This window comes from Malurus melanocephalus, unplaced genomic scaffold (assembly GCF_030028575.1).
Source record: "Malurus melanocephalus ecotype Western Australia unplaced genomic scaffold, MMel_1.1 scaffold_124, whole genome shotgun sequence".
Taxonomy (NCBI): domain Eukaryota; kingdom Metazoa; phylum Chordata; class Aves; order Passeriformes; family Maluridae; genus Malurus; species Malurus melanocephalus.
The window spans coordinates 1,105,051-1,132,409 of NW_026623356.1; positions in this window are offsets into that span (position 1 = coordinate 1,105,051).

The window sequence follows — 27,359 nt, forward strand, 5'->3', positions numbered from 1 at the left end:
AAACAGGACTTGGATGTTTGTTGAAAATTTACAGACTCTAGATTACTTTTTCAACTAGAACTATCTACCTTTGCTCAGACTTTTGTCTTGTTAAGATATTGGGAACAGTCAAGGGTTCTCTCTAATGTGGTCTTATGGTGCTTAACAAATTTATGTATATATATATGTGTATAGATCTAAAAGCAAATTAACTTACTGTGAGCAAACAAATTTCATAGTAAATGAATTKGCTCTCCCTGCTGCTTTTTTAAGCTCGATATCAGATACAAACATAGATGACAGACAATGAACAACATACTGATGCTTTAAATACTGAAAAGTACTGCCACATGAACAAAGCCTTCAGGGGAAGCCATCACTGAGTTTGTCAAAGAGTTGGTTTTGTTGCCAAGATACCTACTCCAGCTTCACTATTACTGAGAATTATACTGTCAAAGCAGGGGAAAATTCACATTTTTCGAGATGTCAAGCAAAACACTTTTTCACTAGACAGTTTATGCTTGAATAAAAAKAGAGTAAATAAAACTCCTCACTGACTTCTGCTTGTTCTATATMCATAATCAATGCTAAAACCTGTTTACAGGCATTGTGATAAGATATAAAAAGGACTCTTTTTTTAAGAAAAAAAAATTCTTAAAGCAAATACTTTTGTCAAGGGAATATTTTCTTTAAAACTTTCTTGAAAGATGCTGTTCTAAATTCCTGCAAAAATCTCTAAGTATAGTGCCCAATTCACTATTTTCCTGAGGCTCAAGGACTGTGAGGACTTAAATCCCCACTTCATAAGTTTTATATTTAAGCCTCCATGAAACATTTTCTAATAACAGTCTCATTCCTCTTTTCAGCTTTTGAAGAGCTCCATAAAGATTATATTAACAAAAAGACTTTTGCCATTTAATACCAGCAGGGTTTTTGTTTTTGCCTTGTCTGAAAAATAGGGCAAAAAAATAGAAGCATATTGACAGTTTTGCAAGCATTGCTGGAATTGTTTATAAAATTAACTTGGACAAAATTTATAGACTAGTACCTTTGTGTACCTGGCAAGCTCAGTATCCAGAGATAGAACAACTCACTTGACTTCCAATTAAACTTCATAAAATCAGTATTCTTATTGTTTCTTATCAATAGTTTTGCAAATGACATTCAGGAAAAACTTGTTCTTCAATTTAATTTTTTTAAAGCCTACTTAAAATGCACATAATGCACTCTAATTTGAGTCATCATAGATCTTRCGAAACCTTGAAAGGTCATTGTTTRSTCCATGGTGGTCCAWAAAAAWTTTAAAATGAACTTGTTTTGGTGGTGTTTGCAACTACATAGTTCTGTACACTATAAGCWCCAGAAATTTTAGGACTTGATTATYARCTTTTTGTACTAAACAAAGAAGAAAGTATCTGGAGGGGGTTTAAATTTCAGCAAAAATGGAAAATCTTTTTGGTAGCATCAGATTTTACTGTGTGATTGCATATTAAACAATTAAATAAAATTATTTTAATTTTATTTTCAAGGTAATAAATCAAAACTCAAAAGATGTTTTAAAATGTGTCTGTTAAGAGATTTGGTGTACAATGCTAAAAAAATGGGCATGTCTTAAAAGTTCGCTTGGTTTAATGGAGTGATTTACCTTTGTAAGCAGCCATGTAACTTACTGCTCTGGGTTTAGCCTTGGTAAAGATTATTTTTGTTACAGTACCTAATAAGGGGACATGTTTTGGAATTTTGCTGTGTTAACACAGAAATATTTTTGTTTTTTTCTGAGACATGCTTACAGGGAGCCAAGGCCTTTTCTATCCCCCACCCTCCCACCAGTGAGGAGGCTGGGGGTGCACAAGTTGGAAGGGACACAGACAGAACAGCTGACCCCAGCTGACTCAAGGGATATTTCATACCACATGGCAGCATGCTCTACTCTGGCAAGAAGAAGGTAGGTGGGGAACATTTGGATTGATGTCATGAGCTTATTRAATAAATTGTCTCAAAAGTTCTCCTCCTCAAAAACAAAAATGCAAACAAGCCAACAGTGATAAATGTTCCCTCTCTATGTCACTTGTCAATTACAATAAACCGATTTTATGTGCCTTTGTATCTAGAAGAAATTTCCTACAAATTCAAGATATTGAAAATGTGATTATGGGTCAAAATGTTAATAGCTTTTCCCTTCAAGAAACTTAGCCAGAGTAATAAGACTACTATGGAATTTCTTTCTCTAACTTCATCGGTGATAAACCACAASAGGCTTATATATCAGMCTTATTAATTTATTAAATCGAAATRGATGTAGATATGAAATGACCACCTTAGCACCTAAACTAGTGGTCTGCATGTAGGAGTATACAGAAAAGACCAATGAACTTCAGCATTTAATACCATTTTCTGACATTAAAAGCAAAGAAAAGGAAAGTAATATGARCATCTGGAGTTATAAGGTTTTATATGCAACTTATCTTGCATCTAGGAAACTAAACTTTTCTTAATGGCTTTCTGACATGCAGATGTTTTGGGTTGATCTTGTTTCTTATGTCCAAAATCTAAATTACTAGCATTCATTGACAGAAAATCCATTATATCTCAGATTATATTGGCCGAAAMTACAAATAAGAGGAAAACTTAATTAATACATTTACTGTGTTTTTCTTCATAGTCCCTGAAGATTTTTTTTTGAGAGTGCTTTCAGTCCAAGTTTCATGCTGCAGCACCAATGAATAAGGAATGGAAAAGGACTCACAGGAGATTGGCAAGAGCAATGTGCTCAGAGAGGGATGTAGGGAGCAACTGACTACAGCTGTTTCAGAGGGAGATGAACATAACATAAAAGGGACTGGATGGTTGCCTTTGGTCTACCTACTCAGCTACAGCAATTCAGTAGATCTGTTGGCTAAATCAACCAGGTATATTGGCTGAGCAAATCAAGAAATGGTAATTGCTTTTCTCTTAACCAGAAAAGTGAAGATGTCTTCTGAGTCATCCAGAACAACATGTGAAGAAGTGTACAYGTGAGCAATCCTGAAATAAACATCCAACGAGAGGGACTTTGTGAGGAGCAATGGGCTCCCTTTCTGGCAAGTGGGAACATCCAGAGCTGTAACAATGACCATATTATGCACTCAGAACAGTGTACATCAAGCTTGTACCRTAATTCAACTATATATGGCCATTGCTGCACTCAACCAAGTGTAACTTGTATCACTGTTGCATTTCTCTGCTAAATCAAAATATCATGAAACCTCAAATAGCTATAAATAAGTAAATTTTATATTATGCATCAAACACTTCACAGGTAGAACACTTGACAGAACCTGGTCAGAGTGCAGTGGACTCTGATATTCTGTGACACTGCCCTTCCCCACAGCCATCTTTCTCTCTCCACAAGTTAGTCTTCCAACAAATAGTGAACCTCTCATCCAGCGAATTCTCTTAACATAAAAGTCATGTCTGAGATAACATGTCTCCTATTAGAACTTTGCTTTTTAAATTTTAATATGCTTTAACTATTCTATCTGAGCTGGGCAAAGTATATCCAATATAGATTCCAATCAGTTTGAATTTCTATAAACTTCAGAAGAACTGTGTCTGCTTATACATAAGCCTTGAGTACAACTGATTGAAAATGTAATTAGAAAGCATTTCATTATCTTAAAAAAGTGAAAGCAATAATAATGTTAACTATTATAATAATAAACATATTAATAATGCTAATTGCAAATTTCTCYACTATTTTGCTGATTTCTTAAGCAGAAGTCTGAAAATTTAAAGTTAGTAATTCTCATATGCTATTCTTCACAAAAAATAAAATAATTAAGGCAATGATGTCTATTTTTCACTGAGGACAACAAATGACTCTTCTGTTCATCAAGAAAACAAATATATGAAATTATGCCAGCAATATTATATATTTTTGAAATTATAAAGAAAATGAATGTTTTGTTATACGCTAAGAATGAAACAAGCTTTTTAGGGGGAGTGGTGGAAAAAGTGAGAAAAAATCTGACTCATTGAAGCCTATCACACAAAATGTGATTAAAATGCTCATTTGCCATGCTGATATGAGGAGGCACGTGACCTACTTTACAATTTATTTCCCCTTATGTCTTGCCAAGAGTGAAGATGGAGTTTATCTCACWTRACTTTATCTATGCARAAGCTGAATATCTCACATAAACTAAAAATATAGGCTGCTTTTATAAATCAGTGACAACAGTCACACAAGGTGAATTTTTCTCCCAGTTTCCTTCATTCCTCTACCTCCATTAACAAACTGTGACTAACTAACATAAATTAACTAACTAACATAAATTAAAAAAATATAGCATTGTTTGAGGTGATTCTAGCCCTCAAAAACCTCTCCATCTGTGTGTTCACCAATGATGTAATTAAGTAATKGTCTAAAACCACATACAACTCTGATATGATATTTCTCTATTGAAATTAATAAAAAGATAACCATCAGATGATAAAGTTCGGTTAAAAGGGCTTCAGTGTAGGAATCCATCTTAAAACATGGCTTTGGGACGATGTAATGGAGTATGACTCCTCCTTTTTTTTTTTTGTTGGACCTTGGAAGTCAAGAGTCTCTCTGCTTTTACTGCATATGTCAAAAACCTGGTGATCATTTGCTAGGTGTTATGTATATGCACTACTATTCCATATCTTCTCATACCAGTGCTGACTATTTTGTTCAAAAATATGAAAATGAATAATGAATATGAATATGAATAATGTTGATTTCTACCTCATATATTGGGTATATGAAGTATTGTGGAATATCACATATGTAAATGTCAGGTACAATTATATTTGAAAAAAATATGTTCAAACAAAACAAATATTAGAAAAGGAAACAAAACTTCAATCAACTAGTTATTTTAAGTCTGTCCTTCAGTTGTATAATGAAAACTTGAGCAAATGCAAAATGTTCATGTGGAGATTATGGCAAAATTCTTTTTGACTTCGATTAGAGAACAGTTTAACCTTTGAAATGCAAATATTAATAATTCTTATAACACTTCTTTCTCATTGTGCAACTGTGTTAAATTTATATACATGACCCAGGATCCCGAAATCTGAGGAAATGAGTAGGCCAACAAAATAAATCATTGAGTTTAAGTGCAAAGACAGCAAAACGAAAAGCAACCCAATCATGAATAACAAAAGCAAGATAGCATTTTGAAATACTTTACAGAAAAAAATGACACCTTAAAGTTTGCTGACCCCCAGTCACAACATAGGATAACAGTCTGGAGGAGTGATAGGATGAACTTTTTGTTTAATTTTTTGATGAAAAATGAATTGTTCCATGAATTGTTTGATTTCAGGAGCAAATTACAAATGAGAYGTAATCACTCTGTCCATTATGCCCCTTAAGTAACTCTTCAGACTCTAAAAAACTCTTCTGAAGGACTCAAAGTAGTTCAAGTAGTAGAAATTGCAGAGACAAAAGGTTTCATGAAGTCAGTGACCAATATAAAATAGTTACTTATGAATGTTACTAAAAAAAGTTTGTTGGTTTTTTGTTTTTTGTTTTTTGTTTTTTTGTTTTTTTTTTCCTGCAAAAATGAGCAAGCCACAGCATGTGCTGCTATCCAGTCACAGAAACCAATAAAATATATATGAGGAAAAATATATATTACGTAACAAAAGGGACGGGAAACTGAATACAGAGAGAAGAAATAAGAAATATGTGGCTAAAATTCCAGAGGAAATAAGGTTTTATCACTGCCATTTTTCAGTTTTTACCAATACCATCAAATAAAAAGGAGTAACTTTCTTATATGATAATCAAATAAGAGCATCTTTGTGCATATGAGGTCTTCTCCTTTCTTCCCTCAGGCTAAATTATATTTTCCTTCTTGTATATACATATCTGATATCAAATATTTTAAAATCATCTACACTTTCGCAGATAAACCCCCCCAAATTTATCTTAATTTTTTTCCATTTTCTCTCATTTTTCTTATTTATTTTAGCACAAAACACTATAACTACCATCTAGAAAGAGGTATAATTTTTCTTTTGCAGTTTTACTTTTGTTGAAATTCCAGGTTTCAAATTCTTCTTTGTACAAGATAACATTAAAACATGATCAGAAATACTCTTATTTACCCCTTGTCACTGTGGAGGAAGGGAAATTTAACAGAGCACATGGAACATACGGGAGATATTCTGTATCGTCTCTCTGGTGTCTGTGTTAGGATCTGGACAGGGCTGGGCACTGACTCCTCAAGGCTTCTATTTCTGTAAAGACTGGACRTCCGTGTGAAAATGTTTTCCCATTCTCTGTGTGGTTTTATATACGGGTGTTGACACAGGCTGTCAATCAATCCGTTCATAGTGATACCATGGTATATCTTTCCTTCCAAGTAAGATCCTGATGCCTCCAGAACAAATCTTTAGTGAAGATACTATAGTTCAAGGAAAATGCCATAGCTATGGTTCAGTGAGAGTTTGCGGAATTCACATTATCGTTTTTGAAACTGTTTTATATTTCAAAATKATGTCAAGGTTAACACAGGGTTTCTCAGTCATGCACTAAGCCATTAGGCACACCCACATTGCTTTGGTGAAGGTTAATTGTTATATTATTTTAGTCATACCTTTGGTAGCGCTTTTTCAGGACTACCTATAAACATGGTTATACTTGCTTTTAGATTCTGCAGAAAGCATGCAGATTTTATACTTTAATCATGCATACATTGACATCTTGTGGCAAGCTAATGCAGGTAATCTGTACACAATTTTATTAGGATTTGAATATTCCAAGGAATGGAAGTTTATTGGGGTTTGTTTGTTTGTATGCTTGGCTTTTTTTTTTTTTTTTTTTTTTTTTTTTTTTTTTTTTTTTTTTTTTTTTTTTTTTTTTTTTTTTAGACCATATTTTTACTTTTCTAGAGAAAACTGTAGAAAAATACTTTAAATAAATGGTATGTTTTTCCTCTGTTTCTGTCATATTGCAATTCAAATACCGCAGATTAATACCAACATGTGTAAAAAGGGGAAAAAAAAAATACAAAAAATTACAAAGATTCTCTCTTCTTACAAGACAGAAGTCTTCCAGAAATTGTAATGTGACCACACAGACGATATTGAGCAAGCAAAACACATTTTTTAACTACTTCATAGTTCTCTATAGTTGAGGGGTTTTTTAAATTTTTGTTGATAAGAACCAAAATAATGAGCTAGGAAATAACATTCGAAAGTAATTCCCCTAGAGTAGTTGGCCACTTGACAAGAATGAATACTTGATTAAGATAATATCAAAATGGAGTAGTTCTTTGAACGGGGATATAAAAACAAACAAATGCAAATAATAACAAATAAAAAAAACAAAMCAAAMCAAAACAAATAAAAACCAAAATGCCCAAAAAACCCCTCCAAAACCAAAAACAACAAAAAAACCCCAAAACACAAAGCTTAATTAGTAAGSGCAAAAGGAATAAGATCCAGCTCATTAAAATGAGACATCTATATCTGAGCTAGGCTCTCCAGGTGGGATTTTATTGCCCTAATGTATATATTTAATGCAATTTTTAATTCTCTGCAWTATTTTCCCTGAGTTCCATCATGACTTTAGCTCATCTCATCTTYCACAGACTTACTTGCTATGCTCATGAAGGTATTTCAGGTATCCCAAACTCCAAAGCTTAAGTAACATCTAGGCACCCACTCCTTTAAAAAAAAAAAAAAAAAATTGAGAGCTGTCAGAACATCATGTCTATTTTAGAGGAATAATTCTTTTGAACTTTTGTAGATATTTCCTTGAGGATGATGATATTACAAAGGCCATTTTTTGACTAAAAAAGCTGTAGGTTTTTTTTGGCTTTTTTTTTTTATATTTTCTTTCATAAGCATACATGAAAAAGTAATCAAAAATTCACTTCTACAAGCTCCCAAGTAAAAACTGCACCTGTCTTATCTCCAAAAGAATTTAAAGAAGGAGCAACTGTATTCTAAAGCCTTCTTGCAGAAGCATGTTATTGCTGAGCTCTGATAAAAACCCCAAAGTTCTGAAAGGCTGCTTTTTTAGGCTGTTAAAGTCTTTATTTAAATATTGTTATGAAAAATAATTTGAGAGGRTTTCAAAAGCCAGGTATAGTTATTACAAGTATTTTATTACTCAATTAACTCTAGATCAGGTGATTTTTCTTTCCATTAAATTTCAGTGAAAAACAAAAAATGTTTCATAAGTAGATGTTATCCCTTTTTTAACTTCCTCCCTAATTCAGCAGTTGCATGGAAATCAGGAAATTACCACTAAAGGCATTTTAACAGGGTGCTATTCTCAAATGTTCCCTAGTTTCATGTTCTTTTTTCAGTTTGTCAGAGATTTGAGTTGCTTATTATTGTAGAATCTCCCATTTCAGCATTCTCTCCTTGGGAATGAAGACTGGTCTCTAAATCCTCGGGAAATAAACACATTAATAATCCTTCAGCATGAATGAATAAGAAAATTAGAAGATCATTCCACTGTCAAACAATAGAAGATGTGCTATCTGTAATTGTCTGGAACTTTTCASATAGTTTCCTTAAAGCTGCCATAAATTGTTTTCTTCCTTCAGGTTTCAGAGCAGCTGAATCTCTTTGGTATTAATGTTATCTGTGGAAATGTCCAAACTTCACTCTTTAACTTTATGAGTTGTCTGCTTATTCTTCAGTTAAGAAAAGAGGTAAAAAAAGAAAAACTTAATTGAGAAATCTCAAAATTTCCCAACTTCCTTTCACATATTTTTCTGAATAATAACATCATCTAAGTAATAAAAATCTTAATTCAAACCAAATAGCATGAAAAGGTAATGCTAAAAACTTAAATTTCAAAGTGTTTTCAGTCATAGCAAAGGCAAACCATATATAATGAAAAGAAAGTAATATTTTTTTCTCTCATATTACTGTGAAAGCCCTGGGAGTAAAATCTTAGTCCACATGAAAGCACTCATAGAGCAAGAATGACATTTTTTTTTTTTTACCTCAGATAAAAAGCTGGAAGATAAACCAGCTTTTCCCATCAGTGATGGTATTGCAGCAGAATTCATGAATCCACTTACAGGACTCATATTATAAATATGTCTGCAATGTGACAATGAAATATTTGAACTTTTGGATGTTCTTCATAACGAAGGACAGTGCTAAAAACCTGGCAAGTGTGCTTGAATTAAAAGTGCTGACATCAAATGTAACTGACAGCTATACAATAGCTTTTATTTCCAGGTCTTGGTGAGCAAACTGTTCATTTCCACARCCTCCTGGCTGATAGAGTTTGGAAAGGAATGCATGATCCATCTAGCTCAAGGTTGGCATAGCTGGCCTAGGCCCATTATTCTGATTTCTGTACATGCTGCTTTTTATCTGAGAATTGGTGGCTATATATGTRCAYGTGTATATATAATATTTTTATATAGTTAAAAGAAAAGTGGTAATAGAGTCTTCCCATTTAAGGGCAATGAGAGCAATGAGGGTTGTTAGAGGGATGGAACATCTCTTCTAGGAGGAAAGCTTAGAGAGTTTGTGTGTTCTGTGGTGACCTTGCAGTACCTGGGGTACAAGAAAGATGGAGAGGCAGTTTTTAGAAAGACATGGAGTAATAGGACAAGAAATAACAACTTCAAACTGAGTAAAGGGCTAGATCAGATTTTAGGAAGAGCTTCTTTCCTRTGAAAGKGGTGAGGTACTGGAACAGATTGYCAAAAAACAGCTGTGGATGCCCCTTCATTGGAAGTGTTCAAGGCCTAGTTGGATGAGGTTTTGAGCAATCTGGTCCAGCAGAAGATGTCCCTGCCYATGGTGGGGGTGGTTGGAACTAGATGATCTTTTGAGTGCCTTCCAACCCAAACTATTGAATGATGCCTGCCATGACCAAGTTTTTTATGTCCATAGATAACATTCTCAAAAAAACCCTGATTTTCTCTCTCTTTTTTCTTCCATTGTTGTCAATGAATATCTGGAGCTTTTTTGGTTTTGGGGGTTTTTTGCCTTTTTTAATATAGCTATTGCTTAGTCATTCAAGTAAATCTGGGATGCACATGTAATGACAATGAAGTCAGATGCCAGGAATAGTGTACTACCAGCCACTCCTCATTTTTTATCCTTATCTTTCTAAAAAAATTGCTTTAGGAGGAGCCTTTTGTCATAAGTAAACATATTTTGAAAGATCTATTGATTCCTCTGCTCTTTAATAGGGTTTTMTTGTTCCTGATTTACACTTGTTCTTAGACAGAAGAGTAACTAATTCCTTGATGTTTCAGATTCTGTTACTGAGAGAGGCAGAGAGAGGAGCAGACACAAAGAGACAATGTTATCTCTCCAATTCTCAAAGTCACCTATTGCTTTTCCAGTCCTTTCAGGAAAAGCACAATGCCCAAAAATATTCGGGTCTRTAGTTCCATATTTGTTAGCATTATGCTTGCACAATGCAACAGTCAACATGCCCAAGCCCAGAAAATGCTSTGTGGGAATTCCTTTTCTTAGGATTTGTCAATTATTATGAAAGCTAATTAGATTCTTATCTTCTCTTGAAATGGATATAAAAGTGTCCATTTCCTTTCTTTAGCGCTTTCTCTCTGGCCAAGATTTGATTGATTGATTAGTKTCTCATCAATCTCAGTCTGCTCTAGATTGAATTCTGCTTCAAATACAAATTAAATCTCCATTTGTCGTGAGCTATGAGGTTAAGAAGATGTTAAATTTATTAATGAGCTGAACTGAATTCTTATCCTTGTTATCCTCTCTACACTTAAGGAGGAAAAGGAGAATTTCCTGGTAAATATAGATTACTACTTTTTTACTGMTACTGCTTGCTGTTTGATCAGTGATTCTTTTCTCAGCAAAAATTGTTCTTTTTCTTTCTTGTGATATGTTCAGCAAGATGTGACTTTTTGAGTTAATTTTAGTGCAAGCAGGAGAGATAAGGCTTTTTACCTGCCACAGAAAGGGACAATTCAAGTAAGGGCAGTGACCTTGTACTACCCAGSTTTGATTGGTAGTGGGATGAGACTTGATGAGAAAAGCTGTTGAGGGGATTGCATTTGTAGGTGTTTAACCCATTTGACTATTAAATGTAAAAGGTCAGCCACTTATAGGAAAGAATAAATGGAATAGGAGTCCAGTTTTCCACTGTTCATGGGGGAAAAATGCTTCATATGTCCTTTTTCTAGGCAGAACCGTCCTCTTCCTCTCTTTTGAGAATCAACATCTACTAGCAGAAGTAATAAGTGTTTTATACATTTTATCTGTGGGTTTTGTTAGCATAGTTAAAGAATCTTCCTGGTTCTAAACTGAAGTACAGACTTGGTAGGTAAAATATTTCACCTGTTTCAACTTTGGTTTGATACAATTAGGATTTTTGATAATGCTTTTTTTCTAGCTATTGCAGAACAAAGACATTTTGGTAAATTATTATTATTAGGAAAGCTACTAAGTCCAATGTGTAGCAAGATAGCACTGAAGTATTATGACAGGAAAAGYCGATACCTTGATCACATCAAATTCAGTCATATATTTCAATTCATGGTATCTCAGATAGTGTCATACCACAAAAATAGATGATTTATTCTCTCAGACTACATTTTTATGTTACATTTRTAGTCATTAGTCTTAATAAATACTATTCTGACTTTCACTACTGTAGAAATAAAGGAAATAAGTACAGAACAAATGAAATAGAGTATTTATGCTTTGAATATGACATGCCTGATTAATAAAGAAGTGGGCTTTTTTTGAATGTGTGTACCTGAAAGAGTAAATATTCCTCAACAAAAGCTATCAAATCCAGTAGAAAGTCAAAGGTGGCATAGTTCTAGTTGTTGGAAAAATTGATGGCCTRATAAATAGATCTTCCTTTAGCGCAGATTAAACACATGCTCTCGAAACTACTTTGTGGCAACTACAAGATTAAGGTAATTAAAACCAAGCAAAAGTCCTGCAAGAATTAGTTCTGAACTTTATTGTTGACATCAAATACAGGATCAGCAGCCAGTTTAATGGGTTTACAGCTACTTTTCTCTGAGAAACCGCAGCATCCAGAGACCAGTTAGACTCAACCTACCTGTGCTGATTGTGGACTGCTGATGTAGAATAGTGCTTTTAAGCATTGTCAGTTTTTATCCTCTGGTGAAAAGAGCACACAGAATTTAGTACCAGCAGGTTTAGAATRTCTCTGCATAACTTCTTTATGGCTTTTAACTTTTACTTTCCTCTGTGGTATGTATAACATTGACAGAGGTGAAAGAAATCATTCAGGACAGCTTTGTGACTTTCAGCTTTGCCTCATTAAGTGTATGTTTATTGACATAAACACAGGTGAGCAATAGTATGCACAGAACACTGTTTGGTATACATAACCTRTAGGGCCTTCAGGCTGAATCCCATRCATAGATGCTGTATAAAATGCAGTCATAATCTATTACAGAGCTGTCAGATGAACTTGAAAGGCTATTTACAAGTTATCAATACTGACTGTAGATAGAATTGCAGTAGTCACCACAAAACATAAATTATGTTTCATGCTTTATGTGTATTTCCAGGGTAGGTAGAAATCTCTTGCTTCCAAATATGTAAAATAAGTGTAAACACATCTTATTCTGAATAGAAAAAAAATCTGAATATTAACTATGCACAAGACACATTATGGGATTAAAGAAGATAGCTTGCCTTTCATAATCTTGCATTAAGAAGATTACTCCAGGTAAATGGAAGTAGCTGAGACATTATGTAATTGCTTTGCTTTGGCAGCATTTTATTTTCAGATTTTTTTCCTCCAGCTTTATACATACAACATCTATGGGTTGCACACCTTTTCTGCAAAATTCATAGCATATTTTTGGAGATGTTTTGGAAAAACTGTTCTCACATGTCAGAGACAGTTTTTACACAGTGTGTTTGATTCACTGAAATAAGCACTATGGCAATGACAGTGTGCGTGTTTTATACTTGCAGAAATAGTATTCTTCCACACACAGAAGGATATGGTGTGAATTTGAGTAATAGAAAGATAAAATGTGAAATAAAACTTCATATAAACTCATTTAGTGAGAACATTGTGCATGCATTCTTGTCTATGGACTATAATATTCATATTTATTTGTACAGTATTCAATGAAGAAACAGTTAAGTGAAGGGTCATGAAAACTGAGGGGTCTGTGTACTAGGCAGGCATGAAATGTGACATTTGTTATGTTCACTGCAGGCAAATTATTCCGTCCTCTTATGTCCCAGGATGTGTTCTGACATCAATTATGATCACAATGCTCTGTAGAACCAAGCCAAGGTTTCAGACAAAATAATTTTGGAATATTATGCTCACACAACCATTACAATATTTAAATGTAGATATGCAGTCATATTAAACTGAACATGATTACCAATTCTATTACTATCTTGTCTTAATATTATCAGTGGAAAGAAGAAAAGGAAAAAAGCTAGAAAATCTGTGTGAGAACTCAGATACAAACAAAACAAGATGAGGAATATTTGTATAATATCTCCATCACTATATAATTTTTGTAAAATTACTATTACTTTTAAAAGACAAGAACACTTACTAAAATATGTCTAAGAAAGAGTTATTCTTTTGTTTAGAGTTACCTGTTTTTCAGCTAAAATTTATTAATGGGCACATTATTTTTTTTCCCAAGAATCATTTCCTCTCAATTTAAAAAAAACCTTTCCTTAATTAAGAAAACCTTTTCCAGAGACTTTCCAAAGTCTCCCCATAGGTAGAAAGAGATGCTTTGTATTCTAATACATTAGTAGCCCTCTTGCAGATATGCAAATCTGTATTTTCTGAAAATTCGTGATGAAAGCTATATATTAATTTCTGAACAAGTTAGACATATAGAGGAATCCATATTCCCACCTTTTATTATTTAACAGAATATTAATATAACTTTTTTTTTATGATAAACAACTAATCCATTCTTTTAGTGTCCTATTCAACTGAATGKTTTTCTACTTTAGAACAGAACTTTTAATTCATAGGTTTGTTTTTTTTCTTTTTTTCTAAAATTTTGTAATACGATTTTCTATTACTTCAATTGCAAACACTGCTCTCCTTATGAAATAACCTGGTCATCCTATGCACCAGTGATCTTCTTCCTGTAATTTCATAGTTTCTCCCTTTGGTCCCCTTGGTTTCCTTGTCTTGAAGAAAGCAAAGTTAATTCTGCTGTATTTATTTGTCTGGAAAATTGGCTTATCCAGCAGAGAGAGGTTTATGTATGACTTAGCTTCATCCAACTTTGGTACAGCCCTATTACAAAGCATAAACATTTATTATATATTTAAAATAATCAACACATCATATGTTTCCTCCTTCTCTTATATTATTTTTATTCATCAGAAGCAAGCAAACAAAAATAGTCTGGCAATTTTCTCAGATTGTTACCACAAATTAGCATTAATGAAGATACTTATGCAGTCAAAGTTTATTGTTTAAATGTAAAATTTTATTKTGACTTTTTTTGTTGTTTTTGTTTTTGTTAATTTGGTGCTGTTCAGGTTTTAGGTTTGTTTTTCTTTGGTGCTTTGTGTTTGTTTTTTAATTTTTAAACCCATGTTTTTAGGAGAAAGAAAAATTTAATAAAAATCTAAWCATTTTAATTTTCTTTATTCATTGTATGTATTTAATTTTATTTACAAAACAAAGTTTCAGAAATATTTTCTTAAATGAAACAAAATTTCATCTACTATGACCCTATATTTAATTTAAATTGATTTTGATTTTCTTTTGCTAGGTATTGCATATAATAATCTCTTTCAGTTCAAAATGGATTTGAAAGTGTATTAAATCAAAATATTAATGTTTTATACCAAGTATGCCATCAAATCTCTCTTTAAGTGACTGAATATGGTACAAGAAAAAATTCAGGCTATTTCTCTCTTTCTCTCCTTGAGAAGATATCCAAAAATCAATTTTTTATAGACTGCCACTCAGAGATCCCAACATAAAAATGTTATACCACAAATGCACAATCTCATAATACAGTAMACTGCCTATTTTGTTATTTAGTTAAAGTAATTTTCACATGAATCACTACTCTGGTACTGGTAATTTTTTTATATATGACAGAAGAACATAAATGCTTTAAATTGGAAAAACAAGATGAGTATTAAAATCAAAGGCATTTTTTTCTGCCTTTTACTGAAACTGGTAACTAGAGCCAAGAAGGAAACAAGAGTCTAGCTAGCTAGCTACCAAACAAGGAAYTTCTTTTTGACATGTGAGGATTCAGCACTTAATTTGGAGTCATGAATATCAGAATATACATTATTATTTACCACTTATGCTAAATAAAACATAGAGAAAAACAACAACAAACCCTTCAGCTTTTTCACCTAAATAAATACTTCTTCATATGAATGTGTTTCAGAAGTACATTGTCTATGTGTAGTAGTCWGTTTAAGTCAGCAGTTATCCAGAAATTATGATGATTCACTTTGCAGACTCCCTTTAATGACTATGAGTGTTAGTTTTTAGCTCTAAAGTCTCAGATAAAGCATTWGAAAGTTGCAACCGTTTTACACACTCTTCAGTTACTTTGTCTGCAAAAGATGTTGAAATCTTCAGCAGAGCTGGAGAGGTAAAACAACTTGCAGTATCAGCAGGAATGCAAAATTCCTCCTCATGGGAGCAGTCTATTTCTTGCTTGACCAGCCTGAAACAGCACAGACTTCCATATCTTAGGCATGCTGGCAAAAAGAAATTCTGATGTTTCTTTCTTGTCCAAGAGAAAGTAAAACATKTTGTAAAAAAGGAGAATGAATATCAACTTATAAGGAATTCTTATTGCTAGCTTCAAAGCTTTGGTAACCAGAGTTATTCTTCTGTGAAACAGTTTCGTCAAAAGTGAAGCATCATTTCTGTGTTTCATAGTCTCTCATGTTTCACCAAAGCTTTCAGCCCGTTAGAGAAAAATTGAAATGATGAAACTCTTTAGGACCAATTTCTCTGCATTTGGTTATTACCTCAGGTAAATCATCTGTTCTTCAGAGACACAGGTATCCGGGGACTTCTGCCATTGTTTCCCTGKGGGGACACTCCTAAGGAAAATCTGAAAGTCTCTATTCTTTTTCTTTATTTCAGGGGAATTGTTGGCATAAATAAAATCTAGAATGAAGAAAGAGAACTTGATTTTATTGAAAACATCTATTATGSGGTCCTGGAGTAACTAAAACTGTTTTCTTCTAGTGGGACACTAAAATTGACACACTTCTGCTTTAACTCCTTGTTCAATAATCGTCACAACAATCATTAAATAAARCTAGTTCAATCCAATCACTATAATTGTGAACAAAACTGTGCCACACAAGATGTGATGAAAAATCTACATAATTCCCATATGTATCCCTATATATTCACCATGAAGAACACAATAAAAATTTCCACTATTCCTTTCAAAAATATAGGCTCATTGGTGACCCAACTTTTTCATTTTCTGTGAAAGTAGTTGCAAAAATTTAAATATTTATGAAGTCCCATTATATTTGGAGGGAGAGACTATTAATTTCCAGAATATTTTATTTAATAATAATTTCCCCTGATTCTGTTCTGTATGTAGAATGACTTACAAATACTTAGTGAATGCTTAATTAAGGACTCTTATGTCAGTGGACATTCCCTTGTTTGACTTGGTAGATTTTATTTAGATTAGATCCATATTTCTTATACTATATATGGACAGAAAAACAAGTCCAAAGTAAATATTTTAAGCTAAGTTAAGCCATCTTGTGTATAATAATAAAAATAAATTTAAAACAAACAAACAAACAAACAAACAAACAAACAAACAAACAAACAGAAACCAAACAAAAACAGTAAATCCAAAACACAGTCACAGAATATGTGAGATCGGAAGGTCCTCTGAAGATCAGCTTGTCCAACTCCCCTCAAAAAAAAAGGTCAGATACAGTAGGGTCCCAAGGATCATGTCAAATCAATTCCTAAATGTTTCCAAATATGAAGGTTCCAAATCCTCTGTGAGAAAGCAGTCTCATAGCCTGATCACCCTTACAATGAGCAAGCTACTTTTTTTTTAATGTTTAAACAGAATTTCTTGACATTCAACTTTTGCCCTTTGCCTTTATTCTTTTTACTGAATACCAATGAGAAGAGTATGGTACTGTTTTCTTAACTTCCCTCCATGAAGTATTTCACAATCTGCTAAATTCCCACAAGCCTTCTCCATTCAGAGAAACTGCAAGTCCCTCAGACTTTTCTTATATGTCAGAATCTCCAATATGTTAAAATTATCATCAGTAATTTTTAAGGCACTTCAATATATGTTTTAATAAATAAAACAAATGTAATTTTCAAATACCTACCAACTGTTACTGTTGGTGAAATTACTAGTGCTTCAAAGGGATTTAAGTATATCTGTCAGGAACAAATTAGGATTAATAGTCAGGCAAAAATATTAATTAAAAATTTATTCCATAGCAAATATGTCACATACTTAGTTGTATATATATATATATATATATTTTAAAAGCATACAAAAGTATAAAATGCAAGTGCAGTAAAAAAAATTCCTCTCAATGTATTATTTATCAATAATACTCACAACATATTTTTAGTCACATTTTATTCTCAGTGGATCTAAAGGTTTATATTGTATACCTCTTACCTAAATGGAACTTTCCAGAAATTATGATATCATTAAAAGCAAATTTTGTTATTCTGAAATAACATGAAATATGGATGAGYTTTGAAATTTTCCATCAGAATTTCTGTTTAAGATTGGAAAATTAGATTTTGGTAAATAATAACTCAAAAGAGTGTAATGTTCCTATCTATGGGCACAATGGAGCTGTATCAGTACCACACAGTAGCAAGTGACAAGCTACTGATCTAATGTGTCTGGCATGAATCAAGGCAGCTCCGAATATTTTATTTTGCATTTATCATCAGTAATGTCAGTTACACCACAAAATAATACTTTGGAAATGCACCAAAAATGCACTTAGGTACATAATTGTTCAAATAAATTGCAGTTAAAAGATTTTTAAATATTTCTAAAGCTTCCTTTATAATGAAGCTATTTATTAATTAAGGAATGTGTTTTGCAATTGTAATTTTTTTACTCAGCTTACTATCTTCTTTTATTTTCTTAGATATGCCTTATCCCTTTTTATGAAGTATATGCATTGCATAAACAATTCATGTTCCCTGCTTTCCAGTAGACAAGAAAAATTGCCCCAGGATAATCATTGCAAAATTACTACTGTTTATTAAACCATTTAAATAATTCTCTATAATTGCTTATATCTCTTTGTCTCCTTTCCAGATTTATACCTACTACGCTTTGTTGAGCAACACTGAAAACCAGCCTGCGACACTTGACTGTCTCCCACATAAATAGGAAGAAAAACTGACCCTAAATCAGGCCATGACAATCATCTTGCCCAGTCAAAATATCACCTGCACCTGGTTTTGATGTTCTTCCTTCTTCTTTTTTCTCTCCTTTACTGGGAGATCTTCTAACTAATATTTCCTAGTCTCTTGTAATTTTTYAGTGATTCTGTGAATGCTTTCCTTTATATTTTTAATTTCTTATTGTTACTCTTTTGCACCAATTTCTTTTTTCACTTCTTCAGTACCATCAAGTGGCAGCCACTTCACATCTGTATTCCTACAGATTACGCCACCAAGTGCCTCACCTTCATTTATCTCACTTGCTTTTTATACATTTTCATAATTTTCAAATTCAGTAGCTTCTCCAGATGAACCTTCTTCAGCTTCCCCAGGTATGTAAACAAAGTTATCATTAGGCAGCTACTCATATACAGTATGAGAATTCACCCTGTGCTTCATTCAGAAAAAAAATCAATATTAGCTTTTTCTATACTCCTTCGCACTGTGTGCTTCAAAGTAAACACTCTGAAAATTCTGACATTTTACTTACTGTAATGTCTGAATTACGGTGTTTTTTATTCTCCATTGTCACCAGATATTTGAAATATCATGACTGGATTTGCATTCAGAAAAGAATGCTGAGGTTAGAGTTCTTTTATTCTGTATACTCACAAATCTCACAGCAAGGGGAAGCCCTGGGACAACCCTGCAGGGAAGCAGCAGTGAAGACCCAGGCCAAGCAGGTCATCTGCTCAGGACTGAGCTTCAGGTGYTTTCCCAAAGTGGGTTTGCCTCCTCTGTGGCATAAGTGGTCAAGGAAGAAACAATTTATGGATGCACTAAATACAGGCACTAAATGTTGCCTGTTTTATACTTATTCTACACATCTGTGCATAGCAATATTATCTGAGTTTTGTCTATRTGTTTGCCAAGCCCTCAAGCAGTTGGATTTCCAGCTGAGAACATTTTGCTAGAGAGCTSAGTTAATCAGTCAACATGACCTACTCCTCATAATTTTTCTTATGGTACATCAATGTAAGCCTGAAACCATTTTTTTTTCTTTTTGTCTATGATCATTAACTTTTATTTACTGGTTTTTCTGATTCTTCTCCAGGAAATAATAAATTAAATATTCATTTTCAAAATGTCAGGCATGCTCAGGACATTTTATTTCTCTTCTGTAATCTGCAGTTTAAAAATGAAGGTCTTACTTTTTTGGCAAAAAGATTGAGGTTTTTATTGTCATATGCAAAGCTCTCTTCCTTCTGTCCTCAAATGAATCTGTTACTATTTTCATACCTTAAAATCATCTGTTGTGCTGCAGGTATTAAGTTTTATTTTCCTCTCATGTTTCCAAGGACATTGAATTCTGCCATTTTGAACACTAACTATTTAGTCAGGGTGAAGAAAAATATAAAAGTTTACAAAAATAAAGCCTTTCTAACTGTATGTCTTAGCACACAAGCACAAAAAAATTCCTTTAGAAGACTCCAAACCAGCCTGCATTTCTCTACACAGGCACAATATGCATGACTTCATCCCTTCTTTTTTCCTTTTCTCTCAAAGAGCGACAAAAGAATTTACTAGAATTCATGTAAACATAATGTAAACATCTTTTGAAGGCATATTTGGGTTTTGTGTTTGTGATTTTGGGGGGCATTTTGGTTGGGGTTTTTGTTTGTTTTTGTTGTTTTTTGTTTGTTGGGTTTTTTTTTTGTTGTTGTTTTTTAATGGCACTTCGATGTTTGTTTTAAGTTAACTGTCATTTAAAATGAAAAGTTAATGATCCTTGTCATCAAAATAATACAGGAATCCAGCATGCACTTGTTTGACTTACACTGTCTTACATTATTTTTCGCGTCATTACATCAGGCTTTTTATTTTTTGTTTTGCATATTGCCGCAGCTGAGTGTACTCCTATGAGAAACTTGAATCAGAGTGATTTCAAAATTAAATTTAACATATGCCATGATCTGTTTTGTAATAATAAGGTATTTAACCTTATTACACCATAAACTGAAAGATACTAGTATGTCCTGACATAAACTGCCCTTTCTATTTCTGATAAAACTTTCAGAGAACCTTGAAAACTTTCTAAATACCAGTGTTAAATGTGATCAATATCTTCTTTGAATTATTTTTTTCCTGTTTGCAAGTGAATATGATCACTTTTTTTCATACTGTTGTTGATACACAAATACAATCTACAAACACAAAATATCAGGAAAAAGTAATGTCCATTAAGTTGTCCAGAATTAATTCCAAGAAAATTTGGAACAGCTGATCTTGATCTAAAATGCAACTGGATGGAAATATAATAGCATAATATAGAAACATGATAAAACAAAACAGCAACTATTATAAAATATACTTTTTTAAACAATAGAAAATTTGTGAAATACAGAAATAAAAAATAGAAAGCATACAAATGTAAGATTCATARCATTTGAGTGCCCAGCTTTATGATACATATTGTCATCTGTCTTACAACATAGAAAACAGAATCTGTTTTTTATTTTCATCCTAATATTATTTGGACATAAAATAATATTTTATTCTCTTTGTTCACAACTTTTCTGTGAAGCAAAGTACTATGAAAAGGACTCTGCAATACTTTTACGTTAACTAACAATTTCTTAGGACCTGCAATCTTTAAGAAATTTTAAGACAAAATTAAGAAAACAAGACCAASGGTTGTAGAACGTGTTGATTCTCTGTCTTCTACTTTTTTTTGCAAGATTTATAGCAACCCATACCTAGTTACTGAACCATGTGCTATTCAATGGGTTTGAGCTGTCTGAATTTTAGTATTTCAAAATTATTTCAGAATTACTTTGTTCTCATATTTTAATAGTAAATGGATTCATGTGTTCGTACGATACCTTCCATGAGTGCTTTCACTCTCAATGTAGCATATAATAGGCGCACACCATAATTTTCCTGGGAATTTATTCTATATTCATTCCAGACTCTTAATTCTAACAGAACTTCATTTTCATTTGGTTTGTGACAATATTCATCTCCTTTTCAATTCTAAGAAAACTTGAATATTAAGATACAATGTATATTACATTTTTCTATGACTATAAAAGAGGCTAGCATACCTATAAAATGGGTATGCTTCATTTTCATCCTCTGCTTCTATTATTCCACAAAGTATCACAATATATGTAGTTTGCAATTTTGTATTTCTGGAAAAATATTCATTTATACAATTGCAAAATAAAATCTAAATTCAAGGAAAGAAAAAAAAAAAACATAAACAGTATAATAAGTAAAATGAAAGTAGAAGTATGAAAGTATGCAATGAAGTACAAGTAGAAGTAGAAAGTGTGCAATGTAGAAGTAGAAACTATGCCATGAAGTGCTATAGTTTTAGGTACATTTTTATTAGCCATTTTCAAATGTTACCTGGAAGTAGTGRGAATTTGTTTTGATGTACACAGAAGATGTTATACTGCAAGGAACATTGAGTTACTCAGTTCAATGTTGTGTATATATGCAGAAGAATGTAATTTGGTTCTGGTCATCATATTTAAAAAAAAAAAAAAAAAAAAAAAAAAAAAAAAAAAAAAAAAAAAAAAAAGCCTGTGATTGCAGAGAAAGGGGAGAAAGTTCACCAGGAATAAAATTATTAAGATAACTTTAAATAATAATGAAAAATAATTATACAGATATTATTTGGCTGAAAGATTGAGAAGTCCACAAGCAGATTTGACTCTTGGTTCAGCTACCCAATCAAATTTATTTTTAAAATAGAATGAAAAGATGTCATTATAATTTTTTTTTTTTTTTTTTTGAAATATAAAGCATGGAATGCCCTTTCATTGATGGGTCATGATATACCTGACCCAAAAGGCAATATAACTTTCACTTCCATACTTCAAAGCAGGTTTTCTTTTGCTGCTCTGCTTCTCCAATTATCAAAGCATGCAGCACTGTTTTTACATCTTCAGTCACTCCCATAAATATTCTTGTACAGTGCTACCTGTTCTATTTACAAAAGAAAAAAAGGAAAAAAAAAGGCTCTGAAAAAGTGAAGAGAATTTCCCTTTTTTGTGCAACAGTATACTTGTTACACAGTCACACAGGTTCTGTCAATGTTTCATGTGTAGTTCTGCTGATCCATACCATCTGCCTACACAAATATTTCTTTCATATGTCCATAACATCTTTTATAACAAATCTTTGGAAACTCTTGAGTAGTCCAACCAAGCTTTTACTCATTCTGTCATAAGGCTCTTACATAGGTATTTGATTTTCTTCTCACTTTTCTGTACTGAAGAATCAAACATTATTTGTCTCTAGAAGTGTTCAAGATGTCACACTTGGGGATATGATTTAGGGGTGATGTGATGGTGCTAGGCTGGWGATTCTGTCATTCCCTTTCCTTTGTGTTTTAAAGTTCATAAATGAGAAACAGTAATGAAAAAGGTTTAGATGATAGGTTTTAAAAGAAAAGATTTTAAAAGCGAAAAGATTTCTACAWTTCTATATCAATAAAAATCTGAGTAAAAAGAACAGCAGCTTGGGATTTTCATTGATTTAAATGAATAGGGTTTGAGCTGCTTATTTCAAACTGCTTCAGAGCAGTAATATTAAAAGATGATTATYATTATTATTATGAACATGGCAAGATGTCATCAAAAACAACATCCTTGAATCAGGGAAAATTTGTAGCACCAAAAAAGTTTTAAAATTACAGTATGTGATTTTCCATTTTGTGGTCTTCAGAGGGAATCAACTCTAAATTTAGATTTAACACTAAGCCTAAATTTATGCATCTAAAAGGCTGATGTCCAAATCTGATAAAGTTAGTTACTTTTAGTGCAAGGGAACAAAATAGCTAATCATAATAATAATACATAATAATTAATCTGATTGACCTGGCATTGCCTACYTTAAGATTAAATGAATTTCCTTTTCAATGTATTTATTCCTCTCCAGAGACTATAATAAGGATTTTGAATGACTAGTTTAGACTTTGAGATGCACCTTGAAGGTATTTTATTTAAGAAAGATGAATCATGCATCTTTTTAGCAGAAGAAAAAAAAAACAGGTAAGCAGTGAAGATGCTCGGTATTGTGAAAATCAGTCAGTTACTTATTTACAGATGAAAAGTTATTTCTGAGCTTCTATCTTTGCAAATGCCCCAGTGTCAATTATTTAGGCCAATATTTAGGTCAAAGATTTTCAMGTTACAGTCACTCACTCAAGAAACATTTCCTGTTTCTTGGGTATARTACCCTAGCTATAAAATATGCAATTCAAAGGAAGGATAAAACACATTATCTGGCTTTGCTTACTGTGCACTCCAATTTTTTTAGACAGAGAATTGCAATAAAGTAATTGAAAAATAGGAGAATATTTCATGTATTGATTCAATGAGGGATCATGAGGTTCAGTGAGGCCACCTGCAATGTCCTGCCTCTGGGTGGTGCAATCCCAAGCACAAATTAAGTCTGGGTGGGGAATGGATTGAGAGCAGCCCTGAGGAGAATTTTGGGGTGCTGGTGGATGAAAAGCTGGACATGACCTGGCTATGAGTTCTCACAGTCCAGAAGGCCAATCACATCATGAGCTTCTCTGAAGAAGTATGACCAGAAGGTTGAGGAAGGTGATTCTCCTCCTCCGCCCTCACGCAACTCCACCTGGAGTGCTGCATCCATTTCTGGATCACCCAATGTGAGAAGATAATGGACTTGTTCAAGCAAGTCCAGAGCAAGTTCACTGAGCTGGAGAACCCTGATCACAGGGCTGGAGAAACTCTTCTGTACAGAGAGGCTGAGAGAATTAGTGTTGTTCAGCCTGGAGAAGGGAAGGCTACAGGACACCTCCTAGCAGATTTTCATTGTAAAAAGAGACGCAAAAAGAAACCTGGAAAGGGACTTTTTACAAGGGGTAATGATTTCAAACTTAAAGAGGGCAGATTTAAATTAGATAGCACAAAGAAATTCTTTCCTATGAGGGTGATGAGACACTGGAACAGTTTTCACAGAGAAATGRCGGATGACCCATCATTGGAAGGGACAATATTCTTCAATATTGTGTATCAKTTGGATGTGGCAGAATTCATAGAGCGGTTATTTAATTTTAGGTGAATACCCAGAAGGAAGAAGGAAAGAGGAGCAATGTCCCTCATCCTCATTTTGTTCCTAGATGAGATTTTTCCCAATTTATCTCAATTTAATTCAGAATTTATGTGATGTGGTGTGTTTTTTCCTATATTTCTTACCTCTGGTCCTGCCTTTTTGTTRTTGTCTCCTCTTTTGCCCCATTTTCTCTTTCCCAAASTTGCTGATATTTAAGGACAGCATAATCCTCTTCTAAATTCTTGTTAGGTTAAAGTTATACCATGTACTCAGAACTGATGTGTTTTGGGCAGGTTGAGTTCTTTAGTTGTCAGATGAGCTTTAATAAGATATCTGTAGATTTCACATCCATCTAGAGCAATGAAAATACTGCAGGGAATTTTTGGGTGTTTTTAGTTTTTTTGTGTGTGTACGCAAATAGGAGACAGTAGGTTCATTTGCTTTTTTGTCATGGAAGTAACTGTGTTTTAATAGTATATTCAAGCACTTCAAGAATAACAAACATTGAGACCTTGAGAGTTATAGAACTTTTTTTTTTTTTTTTTTCACCTTCAGTTTAGAAATAAAACACTTATAAGAATGAGGCTTGTAACCAACCATAATAAATAGTAACATTCTATTGAAAACTTCATTGCACTTTACTGCTAATAATAAATTTTTGTGTTATCCATGACAGAAAGGAACAGACATAAATGGACCCACAGAGATGTAAGGACACACAAGCCTGAGGATTTTTATGTTTTGCCTGTAGTTTTTAAGTGTAATGCAAGAAACTTGTTTTCAAAAATAATTAGTTTCAAGCAAGATGTGCTAGGTCTTAGGTAATAAAGAACTACAGGGAAAACTGATTACCAATATCTTTGTAATTCCTTGAGGTTAAATTTTAACATTGCACTGTGAAGGTTGAACTTCAAATAACATTTGAAACTGGTAAAGGAAGCACACTCATTCACAGCATCAGTGGATCCTRCATCAGAATTAAAGTCTGCTTATGAGATGCTTTCAATTCATCTAGGACATGAATTTACTTCATATAATTTATAGGCTTTCAAGGTGACATTCTTCTTAGCTAATCTGAGATTGTTAATCACTGTGCCCTTTGTAAATAATGTAGAGACACTTCTTTAACCTATTTAAAGATTATTCCTGTGTTCTGTTTTATATATGAAGATTTAATCTAATTGATTACACCTTGGAGATGGTAACAATAGTCTGTTAAGGTAATACCCCTAGTATAATTAATTTTATATCTCAATGCTTAGGATCTTATAAGTGGATTCTATTTTATAAAGCTGGTACTAAGCAAAAGCAAGACACACATAAAAGACAGTGGGAGAATTTAGAAAGAGGGAAAGCAAAATGCAGAATTAAGATGTATSTGAGAAACACTCTGAATTGCCTAATTATTTCTGTTTTTTAGAATTGTGGCCTACAGGGACTGCATTCTTCACCTGRGCACCTCCAGTAGGTGTCTGTACAATTTAGTGTGAAAACTTCAGRCATTCATTGTCAGCTGGTCCTGCTGAGGCCAACAGCCCAATCAGAAAATACGAGATATTCCATAAGTAAGAGGAAAAGACTTCTGAGTAAAAAAAGGAATGGAGAAATTAAGTAAAGAGGGGAGYGAAAAGAAGGAAATTAGGAAAAGTGAAAACAAACACAAAGGCAGTATGTATTTTGGCCCTAGTTTATTACCTGCTTTATTAGGAGAAAATTTCAGGAGTCATCACACTGACCAGCTGAGAGTGAACTTTTTTTTCTGAATTCCAGTGAATTGTTTTSGTTGTAATGAACTCAAACCAGGTACTACCTAAAGTCCCCTAGGCTTCAGCAAGCTGCTTTAAATCCACTCAAAGGTTTACATTAGCCATTAGAAGTGMAGACACTTAGAGGATTTGTGTTTAAACAAATGTGTCTTTGTTTATTTTAAGGGCTCATCTGTCAGAGTAGTTGCCTTTGGCTCCTTATCTCTGAGTCCAGATTTSAACATTCTTTTATGTTAGAAACAACATTTTGTCTTCTCTGCTGGTTTTTTTGACAATTCTTTGTAGAATCTTATCAGTCTTTAGCCACAGAATGAAGATGAGCAAAAATTTATCGATAATTAACTGTAGAGCTATACATTGAAGGCATGCATTCATTGATGTTGTATCATTGTTTCTGAATCAGAATTCCATTTTTTTTTTAATATGTCTTGGTCTACTAAAATGTGGTGTAACTAGTTTGATTTATTTTATGAAYACAGTTATCCAGTATTTATGTGAACTCTGCAAAAGCTTTTGCTTTGCTACTGTTCTTTTTGCTTAATAATTTCAGTTTTAAAAACAAATTCCATTTAATATCAAGCAAATACATATTGAACAGTTCACAAAAARTCTTACTTATGGACCTCAGGATTGTTGGTGGTGTGACATAGAATCATCATGTGCAAAACTGTTCATAAAATTACAGGACATTTATTTGCTGGAAGAAAATTTGTTATCCATTACATTAGTCTTTTCCCAGAAGGAAATAAATAGGTATGCTTTCACACTTACAATCAAAGTCTGATTATTTTGTATAGTCCGGGGAACCAGCTTAATGAAATGAATACTCTCAAGCAAGATATGGTGCTGTACTATCTTTTCATGGCAAATTCACCCACTCCTTATGTCAGATAGACATCTAAAATTTCATTAATTATGTGCTACCCAAACTGGAAGAAGCAAACCTCTGTTTGAGACCTTAGCTTTATGGGGATTTGTGCTGCACTGGGACCACTTGCTCCGAAAGCTGATTACTTATGTCACACCACCAGCTGATGCAATAATATCCACCCACTGTAAGCCTTGCTAAACAGGTGGAGGTGCAAAAACGATGAATGAACAAAGAGGCAGATGATTCATGGAGCTTTATTTCTATTATAAATTGTTTTCAGTTTGTGGTTGCTTAA